Source organism: Hippocampus zosterae, chromosome 21, assembly GCF_025434085.1.
Source record: "Hippocampus zosterae strain Florida chromosome 21, ASM2543408v3, whole genome shotgun sequence".
Lineage (NCBI taxonomy): Eukaryota > Metazoa > Chordata > Actinopteri > Syngnathiformes > Syngnathidae > Hippocampus > Hippocampus zosterae.
The window spans coordinates 4096736-4108544 of NC_067471.1; the positions used below are offsets into that span (position 1 = coordinate 4096736).

Consider the following 11809-nt stretch of genomic DNA (forward strand, 5'->3'; position numbering starts at 1 on the left):
ACCTGTTGATTCCCCGCTTCCCTCCGCCCTGCAGCTTTATACAGTGAAGCCCAGACACAAAGGAGGGAGAATTGTGTCAAAGGTCACACTGTAAAAAAGTGATTTTAAAAACAAAATTGCTTTCGTTGCATTTTTCCTGCAAAAATCTTTTGCATTTTTTTTTAACCTGCATTGTTAGACCTTTTTGATCAAGTCAATTAAACAAATTTGAAGTCCGTTTTCATTGATCACAACAGTTGCAATGCCATCCTGTATCGAGAGTGCCCTTTATTGTCTCTCATTTCCACCGTCATTAAATGTAATGATTGCTTTCCTTCGCCAAGGAGGTGGTATGTGTTGATGTTTCAAATGCAAACGTTTGGATTGCATTTTGGATCGCATCCAAGATTTTGCTCTGAGGCCTTTCTGTTGTCATTTACCACGTCAATTATACCCATAAAAACAAGTGAAATACGACTGAAAGCTTATATGACAGTGTCGTTATCTTTAAAAGTCTGTTTAGTGGATGCCATTATCATGTTCACCTGCCCGGTGAAGTGGCCACTTTGTACACAGCGAAAGTGAATATAAAAAGTCTAGACACCCCTGTCCTAATGTCAGAATTTTGGTGATATGGAAACAATGAGACCAAGAGAAGTCATTTCAAAGTGTCGCACAAGTGCACACGTCCTCTAATAGTGGGTTGCTGAACAGTTCCAAATTTTCCAAATTCTGCCAAAGGGCAACCAAAAAAAGTGTCAGGAAAAGACTGCGAGAACAGCTGAACATTATTTTTTCTTTAACCCTTGAATTAGTTTTTTTTTTTTTTTAACTTGCCATATCAACAGCGGCGTGTAGACTTTCTTTGTCCTCTAACTCTTTGACTTAATTGGGCCCGCGTCGGATTGAAAAGTCAGGTCAGCTCAGTTTGACGGCTCCAAACGGTGAGAACGTTTCGGGTGCAGACGGTCCACGGAGGTGATTCAGTTTACAGTGCAGGGCTGTGGCGTTGGAATTATAGTGCTGGAGTGACCCAGAGGGGATTCTCACACACACACACATACACACTCGCTCGAACACACATAGTACTTGGAGTGAGAGACAGCGAGACTCGTGACTTCTTAGCGTTCGTTTTAGCCTCCAAGCCTCTGATGTGGGAGCTTCTCATCCCTTCCCTGTAGTTATTCTTTTTTGGCGCATCAGTCACGTCTCTGCATCATCAACATGCAGGGTATAATCATGACAAAGCATCGTTTCACGTGAACGCCGGTGACACTGCGTCATTTTGGGGCTTGTCTCATTTCTCTGTTTTGACAGCGACAAGCCAAACTGAACTTGATTGTTTTTGTGAAGGCGGATTATTGTATTCAAATGTTTCCAGTTTCTAGTTGGCTCAGTTTGACGACAAAACGACGCTTAATTTTAATTTTAATTTTTTTTTGGGGTCATGGCAATAACATTGGGGGCCCTCATGTTGACGATGATATGCAGTCACACGTTTGCTTGTGGTACAGATAAGATTCCAAGTAGCAGGCCAAGTCAGCCGGCGATAACGCCCGGGAGTTCCTGTCTGCTTTGCTCTTGTCTCTGCCTGTCTCAGTATGTAGTAATATTGCGATACAGGAAGTGCACCAACATGCCTTTGCTATGACAGTTTCCTCTGACCGCAGATGGGGGTCGAGAGGACACAAACTGACGGAGGGGGACCTGATGGCGGGAAGAGGACGTTAACACCGCGAAAAGCCAGTTACAATATAGTCTCCACTGCAGAAAAAGTAATGACCGATCACATACAGTGAATCTAAAAACCATACTCACAATTGTTCAAATGCCAGGTTTTTATAGTACAAAAATGTCATGTCTGTTTTGTTTTGTTTTCGGCCCCAGCTGGATTGAAGGGCGTTTCCCTCCTGCAGGCCCACCTGTTCAGTATTTCCCAGTCAAGCCCACCCTGGATTTAAAGACTGGCAAGCTGCTTCGTCTCTTGTCGGATGATTGACTGTGTTCGCCGTAGTGCTTCAAGTGTAGAGTTTTCGAGACTTCTTGATACTCTCAACAGTCGCTCTCGTTTGTAAGTGTATTGTTTACTTTTGTTTATGCGTCGTTTCTCCTGGCTCCTTTTGACTCTCGCTCTTCTGTAAATATTTTGATTGCGCCTTGTCTGACCTGCATTCCTAGAATCCAAAAACATTATTCAGTTTGGTCTAGATCCTGACAAATAAGGAAATTACCCCACTTTTTTTCCACATGTGTTTTGACCCAATGAAATGTCTAGAACCTTTGGGCCCAAAATTCCAGAAGTGCTCTCTGCTCTCTCACCAGAAGACCCACACGCTCAAGTGAATCATAACAATGACGTACAGTTCAAAGTTCAAAATAGCAGCGAATCAAAACCTTCAGGCATCTGCTAGAAAGTAAAACAAATGTTTTTCACTTTTATAAATGCTTCTTTGTAAACACGGTCAAGTTACAGATTGGGAGGGTGTGCACACTTTTGAAAGTTCATTATCTTAGTCAGTTTTATTCACTTGCCATCACAAAAATTATTTATTTTATTGAGATGTGCATGTTATAGGTCACATTAGCAGTGGAAAATGCTTTCAAATATAGCATGGTCTTGATATTGTCACGCCAAAAAAAACAAAACAAAATCCCGGCATTTGAACAGGCGTGTGTAGACTTTTAATATCCACTCTATGTTCAAGCAATGTCATATGATGGAATTTTTCCCTTGGCGATAAAGATGCTTTTCTCTACTGCTGACCTTTTATAATTATTGTAAACAGCCCCCCAGCGCAACACTGCAACCACAACAGCAAGCCCAATCGTAAATGAATTCCACTGCAACAGTGAAATTGTTTATGGAATTATGGCTTCCCCCCCACCCCCCCCCCCCCCCCCCCCCAAAAAAATGGTCCGGTTTTGGAGCCGGTGCACACAGCTCTTTGACGATTTTCTTTCGAACTGGCAAAAGAACAAGAGTAGATTTGAACGCGGAAGTCTCGAGAGGAGCAGCTGAGCAATTGGTTGCAAAAAAAATAAAAATAAATTACACAAGTGTTTGTAACCTGAAATGACACTTCAAGTAGGTGGAAGGAAACATTGACGTTTTTGGGGGGGCAACAAAATGAGCCGAATGGAACAGTTACTCCATTCTCAGTCATATTTGTCTTTTTTCAGCGGTCATAACTGACATCAACGTCGTCGGCCATTATTGGCAATGTTATCTTTATGGTTGACAATGTTTCCTATATGTTACGTTTTTGACTCATACAACACGCTGTCCATTAAAGTCAACACCTGCACACCTGCAATGTAATTGTAGTCAGTTTCTAGTAGTCTATTAACTCATTCAGTACCAACCAATTCTGGACCAAGTCTGAAAAGACGTTTAAAAACGTCTTTGGGAGTGAATGAGTTAATAAATCTTCTATATCGTACATATGGCACAAAATGGCTTCCATATGATCAAAATGGCGACTTTTGTTGTTGTTGTAATATTCCTCTCTCCACATTGCGATAAATGATGACAGAGACCCAGTTTTAAAAAAATGAAATTGGGACATCACAACAATAACAGCAGCAATTGACCTTAAAAGCTACTGCAGCAACTTCTGCGTTTCGAGTCGGCCCCAAAAATTGCTCCTCAATAGAGAAGTTGCGGTTTTTACAGAGAATAGTGAACTGTAACCCAGCGGCGTCAACTTCCTGATCGTAACGTCTCATTTCAGCCGCTGCAGCTATCCACTGTCACTCTCAAAAGTCAACATTGTTATCTTTGTCGTGATTCTTCTCATGTTGGGTCATCATTAAATTATGAGGGGGGGGGGGGGGGAGAAAGTGGATTGCAGATCCTGCGTTTTTTTTTTTTCTAGACTTCCGATGATTACGCAGCATCCCCTGTGACCCTTGCGTCAGTCAGTGATTCAGTCAATCCGATGCATCCTGGAAATTGATTGGCTAATATCATTACTGAGATGTATTCATTTTTGTGCGTACCCCCCGAACATTTTTTAAATTGCATTTTTACCGTAGATTATCTTTCCACGAGCGATGACACTTGAATAAATTACTCGCTAGACTGATTCTGGAAAATTACTCTCTGACCGGAGTTTGTTTTGTACGCCGGCGTTCGGGCATTCGACGCACAAGCGAGACGACGGGACGTTTTGACTGATTGACTTTTCGTGTGCACGCGAACCTGCACTTCTTACGCACACGGAAAATCGGAGACGCCGCGTTCCCGCTGGCGCTGCGTTATGCAACTTTCGCCATTGCTAACTCTATTATTTCGATCCAAGGATTGGATGCAGCACAATTCCCCCCCCTGAGTTCAGCAGGACACTTGACGCTATGTTACGCAATTTTTCTTCCCATACTGACACCAAAAACTATCAACAGTCCCGCTTTTGTGGAAATTACGCAAGGTGGTCAAGTGGCACGATAACAACCAATGCCTCGTAACTTAAGAAAAAAAGAAAAGAAATTAAAGTTAACTGATTCACGTCCACGTATTTTTCATCCCGGCTAGCTTCAAAGAACAAAACTTGATTTGGACGCACGTTCGTGAGAATAAGGAAGCATTCATTCATTCATCTTCCGTACCGCTTGATCCTCACTAGGGTCGCGGGGGGTGCTGGAGCCCATCCCAGCCGTCTCTGGGCAGTAGGCGGGGGACACCCTGAATCGGTTGCCAGCCAATCACAGGGCACACAGAGACGAACAACCATTCACGCTCACACTCACGCCTAGGGACAATTTAGAGTGTTCAATCAGCCTGCCATGCATATTTTTGGAATGTGGGAGGAAACCGGAGCACCCGGAGAAAACCCACGCAGGCCCGGGGAGAACATGCAAACTCCACACAGGGAGGCCGGAGCTGGAATTGAACCCGGTACCTCTGCACTGTGAAGCCGACGTGCTAACCACTGGACTACCGGGCCGCCGAATAAGGAAGCAGTTAGAAGGAAATAAAAGTTGTTTCAAAAAAGATTTTCCCGAAACCATTTGTAAAACAAAGTCATCGTAATCATGGAGACCAAATGTGTTATTTATTTTTAATTACAGTCAGGATGGAATTTCAAGAACACCACCAGCAGAGTTTAACTATTCATAAGTTCATTTCCTTAAAAAAAAAAAAAAAAGGGAAATATATATACCGGTACTGTATATTAACTTGTTCTTCTTCTGACCATTTCAGCTTGGCGCAAGCGCACCGCGAAGTGCATCTCTCGCCTTCGAGGAACCGCATCTGACATCCTGTTGAAAAAGCGGCTTGACCCACATGAGGTGAGACCGTCTTTTTTTTTTTTTTGCACTTCCCAGAAGCTCAATGAGACATCACACAGTCTTGCAGACTCTGACTGAGCTTTCTCCTACGCCTACGCTTTACATTTCACTGCCATCAGGGCTGATAAGTAGCCCATTTTGGTCGCAACAGGACCTAAATGCTGTAATAGAAAAAAAAATCAAAAAGAATTGAGAAACACCATGTTAAAGACGGGATGTTTGCACCACTTACAATCGCGGTCTATATTGAACAACTGCACTTCCCGTTTAGTAGTTTGGTTGTCGGCTGCTTGCAAACAGGAAAGATGGCGATGAACACCACACTGTCACGCCCGGCATAACATTTCAGTCAACCTTTGCATACCTGCGCTGTGTAAACACACACACACACGCACACACATGCACACACGGTCTCCTCGGAAACAAAGGCCAGATTTGAAGGCGCGTTCATTTAGACACCCGTGTGGACGACAAATTTGGCTTTTGCGGGACGCACCCTACGTATTTGAATGCGGCTGGAGTGTCTCGGAAGTTTCATAAAGTCGTCGTTTCCACTTTTGACTTGGGAGAGAGAAACCGCTTCGATGTCACTTGTGATTCCTGCTTCTGCTCGAGTACTTAACTTTTCCCCAAGGGCTAGTTTTAAGTCAAGGAACTACAGTAGTTTCTTCCCCATGGGGACAAAAATAAATACAAATTAACTCATTCAGTACCATCCAATTCTGGACCAAGTCTAAAAGGACGTTTAAAAACGTCTTTGGGAGTGAATGAGTTAAAAAAAAGAGGAAATAATTAAAAATGTCCACGACGGAGGAAATGTTTTAAACATGTCACAAGTAATCCAGTTAAAATAATTCCCACAACATTTTAATGTGTTCTTAAGAGTCTTAAGAGACATAGAAAATACTGTCAAAAAGTAATATACACTTACTTTTCATCTTCCCATTGAATATACTTGCACGGACAGAAGCCATTTTCTATCATGATGCAATAAAAAAAAAATACCAAAGCCCACCAAGCAATGTCCTCCGTCAAACGCAGAAGGATGTAATTTTACTTTTGTGCAGCGGGTGGGAGATGTTCAGCTTTACAAATGTCCTCCACAGTGGACAAATGTGAACTACCCGTAGTGAAGACGATACAGAAAAAAAAAAAATCGATCCGTCTCACAGGTGTGGCATATCGAGCTGAACAGTCAGCCGGTATCTGTCGTGACCGAGACTTTTTGTGTGCCATCATAGAAGGCCTCTCAAATATGTACAGTTTTACTTTATTTGGGTTAGAAAAGGAGTCACTGTCTGACGTTTGCCTCACGCAGTGCGGCACATTTATTGCACACGTGTCCCCTCTGCCATTTTATCATACTCGGTACTTGGGTTTCATTTTACTCATCTGGTACCCACACTCAATTTATTTTATGTAATTTTTTTTCATCCACAAGTCGTCAATCGTTTTTTTTTGTTTTGATTTATTATTGAACAAACCCAAGGTCACTTGACATAATTCAACTTCTTTTATCACTCATGTAGTAAAAGTAGTAGAAGTCACGTCGGCCTGAAAATTCACTTAATATACAGTAGATTTTTTTTTTTATTCGAAACAATTGTTTATCATGGGTGGCAGTTTGTTTGCCGACATTTCTTTTCATATTTTTATCTGTGACTAGCAGCGACCTTGCTGTTATGCAAGCCTGCGGCCCTCAGCATGTTCTGCTCCTTGTCTTTGGTTTCCCAGCTCACCTTCACCTTCGAAGCATTATAAAAGGTCTCATCTAGCAAGCGACATGGCAGCACGGAGAAGGAAAAAAAACCCCAAAAAAACCCGACTCATGCACACAATATATAAAAGCATTACGACAGATCAGATCGCTTTTGACTGACTCTCAATTGAACATGGTGTTAAATAGCTGGTTACCATGGCGACCTGTACCGTGGCTAGAGTGAGCTGGCTTTCTGATTAACTGGAATTAAACTAAAAGAAATTTGGGCAACATGCAAATCTCTTTCCCGGCTCCCCTTATGTCTGACTGCTGCTTCAGGCCCTCGAAGAGTTAAAAAACAAAAATTCGCATTGCAAAAATATGATGTTTTTTGATAACAGTAAATCACATTTTTTTGTGGGATTTGCCTTTCAGGTTTTTAAAAGAAAGAACTTTATTCATCTGTGAAATCCTTTCCTCTCGAGATAAGTTTACTCTGTATGATTTCACTTGCGGGGTAAGTGTACAAAGCGACCCGCTGAACACCAGCGTGACTATCCTAATGTGCACCCAGATAGGCGCCCCCGGGAGAAATTTGTCTGCAAATATTTCGGAGCTCAGGGAATTATGCATTCTTGTGTGTACAGAACTGCAAGTCAGAAAGTACTGAAGCAGGATTGGAATCAAAATGAAGCATGTTATGCACTATTCTCCACTCCAATTGACTCAGAATTGATCGACTCACCTTGAGGGTAGACCGCAAGGGGCCCCAGCAGCTGCGTAAACATAAGTTCAAAGTGATGTACTCTTGCTGTTTATTTTGAAGCCAGACTGGAATGTATTGTATTGTATGAAGATGTTATTATGAATTCCATCGCAAACTTATTTCGTTGATCCCACTTGTACAACAATGTCCATATTTCGTCCCGGCTATGATTGTTGGTTTTATTAAAAGAACCCAGGTAAGCCTTTTCAAATGACAGTTTAAATCCCGACCCTTCGTTTAGGAATTTCCAAATAAATCGTTTTGTGTGTTGTTCTGCCACTCGCACAACCGATGATTGACGTGCACCGTCGCGGAGGGTTATGATGTTACTCGTCACAGACGGATGTGTGCCAGGTTGTAAAAGTTCTGCCGCAGCCTTTAATAGCTTTATGACACATTCTCTTCATACCCGTAGACTAGATGAGTGTTATCGTTGCTACCGTACAGCGGATTGAATTCAACGTGTCATAGGAAGTGGAAATGAGGACAAACTGTGCATTGTCCGGTATTAGGAAACGGTCATTTTCCCCCGGGAGATGGGTCATCCTGTAACCTTCCCTCCTGAAATGATCACGTCAGACAATAGTTTCACTCACTCAGAACAATGTGTTACTCGAGCGATGACTACCAGCATAACGATTGTGAAGTACGCATGATTCACACACGCATTTTTGCCCTCTTTAGATGTTATCCGCTAAACAGGAAATAACACGGTAAGCAATATCAAACTGTCGGCAGTGCAAGCAGGGCGTCAAAACATTACCCAAAAGTAAAGTAACATTTGTTGTGTAAAAAAAATGGATATAAATTAGAAAAGTCACATTGACATAATAAGCAATCGTATGATCGTCTGAAATGTGTTTTTTTCTTTATTAATACAGAAGAAATTTATTCAAATAACTATGAACTCGGTAGGTGGGGTCTGGGGGGCCGAACTGCTTGTTTGAAAGAATACAATGTGTTCAGTTTGATGGGCCCAAATGACTCAGTATTTGCAATGGAGTTCCTCAGGGCTCCATTTCCAGCTTACTACTATTCTCTTTTAAGATAATCTCAATCTTAATAGTTGAGATTATACTCTGGAAGGATGTTTTGGATGCAGATGATACCATACATAGTTTATTGTGCTAGTCACGTCAGCTCTTGCAAATTTGACATTTTCCAGAAGCAAGTTTCATAACTAAAGTTGACAACAAAAAAACTGGGGATTTTTTTTTCTTTCTTTCTCATGAGTTAGGACGGCAGAAAAAATTGTTGGCACCGCCCTACCCACTCTTGAGGACTTGCACACTGCAAGAATCAAGACAAGGGCACGGAAAATCCTCCTGGATCCCCCGCACCCTGCCCACCACCTTTTTCAGCCACTCCCCTCAGACAGACGCTACAGATCCATGCGCACCAAATCCAGTAGACACTTAAACAGCTTCTTCCCTCTAGCCATTAACTCCTTAAACAGTCGCTGACATAGTCACTCTTCTTGCACCACAAAATGGTGCTACAAAACTACTGGTATACTCTAAAATGGTTCAATGATTTTGTTGTTTACTATGATACTAGTGCAGCGTGTTATACCGGAGACAAATTCCTTGTGTGTTCTACATACTTGGCCAATAAAGATGATTCTGATTCTGATGCTCACAAGAGACCATGGAGATCCCCTCAAGTTTCTTACTGTACGGGATAAGAAATTAAACTGTCTGATGTTACAAGTACATAAACAAAACAAAAGTGTCTGAAGGCAAAAAAGACATCTGGTCTCTGCTGCGTTTTTATCTATACTTGATTATGTTGACCTTTAAATACCCCTGCTGACGGTCTGTACGTTTGGTTCCGCGTATCGTAGCACGCTTCGCTTTATCACCAACTGCGATACTTGAACACATCACTGGTTTATTATATAACTGTGTTTTTAAGAAGTGACGCGCCACAAGCGCTATTTCTATTTTTGCTGCTCTGACACTCTTCTAAGGGGGGTCAAGACTCTTGTGTATGTACCCTCAGGTCGGTCAGGTTTACCCCCTCACGGTAAAACGCTGTTTCTCTCACAGAGTCGACATGTTCCCCCTTTTGGTGTGCGGCTTGGCCGCTCCTCACAGCGCGGCGTGCCACATCCAACCCCGTGGCTCTGATCTCTTGACACCCGCTAAGCCGGAGCAGCTGCCACGTACCTGAGAGGGACCGTGAGTCACGTTGGCAACTGAATCGCATTCTGAATCGACTGCAGGTACGGTCCAGCTTAGCTCTGTTGAGCATCATGTTATGCAACAAGCGCCAGTACCGCCCCCCAAGTCCCTCCCCCTTGTTTTGTTTAGTTAACCTAATAAAACAAGGCCAGAATATAAACATCAATAACACGAATATCATCCAGACACCTCATGTAGTCTTTTGGAGTTGTCTACCGCAACATGAAATATCCTTAACCTGTTCCCCCAGTGCCGAGCAATATATTTGTCACCGTCCTGCGTACGTTTTAGCCAGGCGTTGGCGCGCACGTATGTACCGTCAAAACGTATGCAGGGAAGGAGATGTGAGCTCACCAGAAGCTTGCACGATATGTAATCTCTCTTGCACGCACACTTAGATACAAAAGCGCTTGCCTATTTTCTCTTCATTCATTCACTCCCAAAGACGTTTTTAAACGTCTTTTCAGACTTAGTCCAGAATTGGCTGGTAGTGAATAAGTTAATAATAAATATGATTCTTGAAATGCCATGCTTTAAAAATGAATTTGTTGCTGATAGGAACAGTTGTAAATTGCCTTTGGGCTCAATCCTTTTAGAGAGCTTTGATATCTGAATGTAACTTCAGGTTGGCAGGTGAGTCATTGAGCCACTCGTTTTTTTTTTGTTTCATGAATGTCGCTATTTATTCGGTTCACTTTTGTCGCCGTACGCTGAAGAGGTCATTTTGAAACTGGACCAGCTGGAAATTTCCTACTCAGGACTTGATACTGCTGCTCTTCAGGTAAGATGAGACTCAGTCACGTACTTAGTTCATCAGAAATCCAAATGAGTGGACAGTAAATCATATTTCATCAATAGACAAATTCTGAAGCATCCTCGCAAAAGTTTTTTTTTCTCTCCAAATTGAAGCCAGAAGATGGCAACTGTTTGCTTTCCCCCTGTGACATGTCAGCATGTCCTGAGTTAGGTTTTTTTTTTAAGGTACATTTATTTTTAGTACAAATTCGACCTAACAATTATTTAAATTTAATGATGTGTATCCATTTAATTGTTCCTGTTTTAAAAATAAATACGAGGCGAACAATCAAATTTTCACCGAATTTTCTGTTGCACGAAAGATAATAGGGAAAAATGATTTCAATGATTGTGGGTTTCATTTGTATTAAAAATAACTAGAACTGAAGTGGAAACGCGCCAGCCTTTATTCAGTTTTACGGTGCGCAAAAATGTGTCTGGTGCGATGACAAACTACGATATATTATGCATGCGTTTTTGGCGCGTTCAGGCTGCGCGTCAGAGAGGAAGTCGGATATCCCCAGAGATGCGCTGACGATGTGGAAATGGAACACAAAGCTGCATATTAATATCTGAAGGTTGACGCCGTCTAGAACAGATTTATGACAAAACCCTTTTTAGCGACATGTGACCTGCATTCACAGATGACGCTGAATAGCACATTTTTGATGCAAACAGTGACACTATCCAGAAGCTGTTGAATATTCACAAGTGGGCCAGACCAATTAGATCTCCAACTTCCATAAAGTCTTTCAGTGACAACGCTGTATTATTATTGTGATATATTTTTTTCTTCCATTTTCTTTTCCTGTCGTTACGATGACCAGTCGTGCCAGAACTTTTGGCCAATCAGGCATCCAAATAAGTCAAGATGACCTGCCAAGGCATTTCCCCTCGCTGGGCAGCTGTCACACACCAAGCAGCCAAGATTTGGGGAATATAGGTCATGCTAATTTAATATGTGAGGTGATTTGTAAGTGTTGGCATCGTCCGCCGCTGTGGCAACAGGTGCGGCCGGCGGCGCTTGCGACACACGGGCTTGGCAAAATCGGAGGAGATTTTTGCGAGGTGGGGAAATTCTCATCCCTGGTTTTATGG

General features: G+C 42.4%; 1 protein-coding gene across 4 annotated transcripts in view; it reads left to right on the forward strand.

Annotated features, from left to right (window-relative positions):
• Nucleotides 1-1865: 1865 nt before the first annotated feature.
• LOC127594128 (zinc finger protein 420-like) overlaps nt 1866-11809 on the forward strand; it is a 68647-nt gene continuing 58703 nt past the window's right edge. For 2 of the 4 annotated variants that reach the window (XM_052056107.1, XM_052056111.1), the window contains exon 1: nt 9992-10697. The gene's annotated coding sequence lies outside the window, so the exon portion shown is untranslated. Of the gene's footprint in view, nt 2051-4981; nt 5269-9781; nt 9958-9991; nt 10698-11809 lie in introns of those variants that run through there. The other 2 variants (XM_052056108.1, XM_052056109.1) reach the window with 2 other exon arrangements.